This window comes from Chiloscyllium punctatum, unplaced genomic scaffold, assembly GCF_047496795.1.
Source record: "Chiloscyllium punctatum isolate Juve2018m unplaced genomic scaffold, sChiPun1.3 scaffold_519, whole genome shotgun sequence".
Lineage (NCBI taxonomy): Eukaryota > Metazoa > Chordata > Chondrichthyes > Orectolobiformes > Hemiscylliidae > Chiloscyllium > Chiloscyllium punctatum.
The window spans coordinates 124,912-129,038 of NW_027310253.1; the positions used below are offsets into that span (position 1 = coordinate 124,912).

At 37.5% G+C, this 4,127-nt stretch overlaps 1 long non-coding RNA gene across 1 annotated transcript; it reads right to left on the reverse strand.

Annotated features, from left to right (window-relative positions):
* Positions 1 to 272: 272 nt before the first annotated feature.
* LOC140473111 (uncharacterized) lies at positions 273 to 4,127 on the reverse strand. The gene is made up of 3 exons (XR_011958097.1): positions 4,080 to 4,127; positions 1,129 to 1,256; positions 273 to 989 (listed from the first exon to the last, which is right to left on the reverse strand). It is a non-coding gene; the product is annotated as an uncharacterized lncRNA (long non-coding RNA).

Here is a 4,127-nt window from a genome sequence, read left to right on the forward strand (position 1 = left end):
TTAGATGACCCAAAGTCGTGACCCTTTGTGCATAAGAGGAAATGTTCTCTTATCATTCTGCCTCTGGAGTGTTCCATCAGGCATATCGTGTGATAGATGTATTTACATTATTGGGCTGCATGGTAGCGCAGCATTAAACTAAATGACTGGATGAAACACAACCAAACAGAACAAGTGAAAGCATTTGGCTGGGAAAGGAGTAGGATGTGGGAAAATCTATTATTACTGACTGGTCTTGAAGAAAGAATTAAGTAAACTCAAGGTTAGTGCATATTCATTCGAGATTTATTAACCATTTCAGAAAGCATTTTTATCCAAAAAGTTGATGTAAAAGCTAACAGAAGTGAATATAATGGCTGGATGCCACATTCAGATGAGAACACATGCGCTGTGAGCTGGGAGTTTTCTGTACATCAGTAACAGTCACAAGAAAGGGAATACAAAGGCTCTTCAGAAAGGGTTACATCAGTAACAGTCACAAGAAAGGGAGTACTAAGGCTAATCAGAAAGGGTTACATCAGTAACAGTCACAAGAAAGGGAGTACTAAGGCTCATCAGAAAGGGTTACATCAGTAACAGTCACAAGAAAGGGAGTACAAAGGCCCATCAGAAAGGGTTACATCAGTAAAAGTCACAAGAAAGGGAGTACAAAGGCCCATCAGAAAGGGTTACATCAGTAACAGTCACAAGAAAGGGAGTACAAAGGCTCATCAGAAAGGGTAGGTAACCATTCTGAGTAAGGAACTAATAAAAGCAAAACAAATGGGGCTTCAAACAACTGGGAAGCTACAAATTCTTCCATCCACAACCATCTCAAAGATATCAAAGTAAAAAGGAAAATCCATCAATAATTGTCTCAGTAACACGCTGATAAACTGAAGTAATCTCACTGTTAGAGTCAGCAACAGGACAGATTGTAGATTGGGAATTCAGAGACCTTGATAAGCAGATCACGAAAATCAAGGGGGTCCACAATTCATTCACTTAACCTGGAAAAGAGGCAAAAAGCAATGACGCAGATATTTATGATCAGGGACTTTCAGACTTAATGTTTATTCAATGGCACACTTAGAGATTTTACAAAACATATTGGGCTGCTTGGCGTGAGAAAGATGTGATTATTCTCACCTTCACCAGAGTGACGGCAGCGCTGTAGAAAATACTCAGGAAGAACAAGGTGATGAACGTGGAAGCAGTTGTCCAGATGTTGCTGTTATCATCATCATAGTCTTCAATCCAAGTGCGATCTATTGAATCTATGAATATAAAGCCGAGAGAACGCATTTAGATTGTTTATTGATCCAGATCGATCTATCTGCATCCAAGTCATGTAATTAGAGGCCATTACATCTTCATAAAGCAGTCAGGTATTTCTCAAGTGTGACTCTTATCTGTATCTGTTAGTGCATCATTGACTCTCAGCAAGAAATTACAAATACTAACTGCACATGTACTTTCTTCATTGTCCATGTCAGAACGCTTTAAATTATTTTTCTTTTAATCTATTATTTAAGGATATTATTATTTGAGGAATGCTGATAACTAATGATTATTTTAATTGAATCATTATATTTAAAATATAGGCTGTGATAGCACTTTAGTTGAAAATTGTGGCCATCACTGAATAAAAGTTCAAATGTGGTTCTCATCTTTATGTATTGGTGACCAATTACTTGGCAAATCATGAATATAAGTGACATCACAGTCAGGACATTGCTTCATATTTTTGTTTGTCGGATCTGTACATTTAGGAATAAGTGTTTGTACATGTGTCCCTTAATTTATTTGATCTACTGCTTGGTGTGTTTGGTTTTCCTTTAATGTTTGTGTATGTGGTTATGAGAGTCTCTTTCTTCACTCTTGCCCATGTTGGAGTTTGTGCGTGAATAAACAAATTCCTGTTCCTTTACTGCTGGTGTGCTCATGTGTTTGTGTACCTAAATTTTGGTCTTTTCACATTGTGTAAGCATCATCACGCTAATATGCCACCTCGTTGCTGCCCCTATGCTTATCTTGTAATTTCTTTGTGAGTGTTCACTTTTCATTAGTGCTATCTAAAATGTGTGCTTATGCGTCTGTTTCAGATCCTACCTACATTAGGTTATTTTCATGTTTATGCTTAATAAATGTTAGCATGCAATGATATATTTTGATGGATGTTTATATTTATATGATGATGTTTGCTGTGTGACAATCTTTCCCAAACCATCTCCTGAGAAGCTTGTTTGTGTTATTGTTTGTGGATGCTTGCTGATGCTTGTGCCCATTATCCTTATTTAATAAACACCCCTCTATTTGTTGATCTATGCACTTGTGTGTCTGCATGTGAGACTCTGAATTTGTGTGTACGTGTGATATTGTATCCATGCTGATCAATGTGGTTTAAAAATAACTAATTAAGCTGCCTCTGTCATTGTATGTTTGTGATTCTGAAAATGGGAAAATTATGATATTAATATTTATCTCTGTGCACTTACGTGCCTGTGTGAGTTGACAAGTGGGAGGACATTTTTCAGAATTTGAATCTGTGTTCATGCGTGTATGTCTGTACGCATTGTGCTGTATGAATGTAAATGTATTTGTGTGTTACCGTGTGTCTTTGTTTCTCATGGTTATGTGTGAGTACCCCTGTTCATTTGTGCAAATGATTTTCATTCAGTGTATGTGAGTTTTTGTATGAGCTTAGAGAGTGTTCAAGTGCCACTTGCATCTGTGGCTCTGTGTGAGTATGCATGTGTGACATCTTATCTATATGCACATTTGAGTGTGCACATAAATATGTGTCTTTAGGTGAGAGCTCGTATATGTGTCATTACGAGTGTATTTGTGATCATCTCTCTGTATCTGTTCTTATACCAGACTGCAATTTTTATTGCTGTAATTTATTGTTCGAATTTTAATGGATTGCCCATAATTAGATCTGACCTTGGTGTTGTAGGAAACATTTCCCATCGTCATGGAGAGATAAATGTTTTATGAGCAACACTTCTGTTGCAGTGATAGAATTTCTGTCTCTGAGAGAAAAGTCTTGAGTTCAAATCCCCACTGCCCCAGAGATAACATTTCTGAATATGTTTATTAGAAAATGTCCACTTGTGTTCTGTATGTGAAACAAAATGATATCAGGTATTCGAATACCAGAATTGACCCCATGTGCTCCAGAAAACTGAGACAAACCTATGGAATACAAACCGGGACGATGCAAACACCAGTTTTGGATTATGGGAATCAATGTTCATCATTTGTTAACAGAGCCAAGCATGTCCAACATGCTTCAAAGGTATTATTTTGCATGGAAATGTTAAATCTTTGGACAGTAAGCAAGAAGCTGACTGTTCCTGTTAGTAACTGGGTTACATTACAGAGGACATCTTCCATGAAAACTCTTCACAGGGAGCAAGAGGACAGACCATTCATCGTTCCCCTCCCCTCTGCTTCACGACAACTTATCTGTTGATTCTCTTTGGTGTGAAAGTGAAGATACGTTCTGTCAACTCATGCACTGGTGCAAGATCCCTGGCAATTCCCCAGAAACAAAGGTTACATTCAAACTCTTCTGCACTATTTACGATTGGTATGTTCCAATCAAATTTAATTTTAAAGTGTCTTAAATTTACATTTCCAATTGGTGCAATGTGGCAGTTTAAAACTGACATGAATTTTGTAAGAGTGTCCAGTCGGGGGAATCAAGAACACCAAGTTCATAACTCGTGCTCTACCCTTGACATAAAATGGACATTGTCAGATTTTGTCACAGAGGGATTTAGGATGGATAAGGTATTTGGCGGAATCCTGCAATGAGTGAACTTTACTCTGTCTCTGACCCAGGGTGTATCTGAGCAGAGAACATTAACTGCACAAGACACTCGTCCTAGACCTGTTGATAATCCACTTTAACTACACAGATGGAATGGAAGTCAGGGTGGGAAACAATTAATTCAGTATTTAACTCACAACTGGAGGGAAAAAAACACTTCTATTACTTCTGTTGAATTATTAAATTCAACTTTGAAATTTTTATTGACATGAATTAACAGTGTCCATCAGTGCAAGCGAAATGTTTACAAAACTTGGTTTACCGCTGGATTTATCGACTGTTCTGTTGATTATCTTCAGTGGAATCGCTT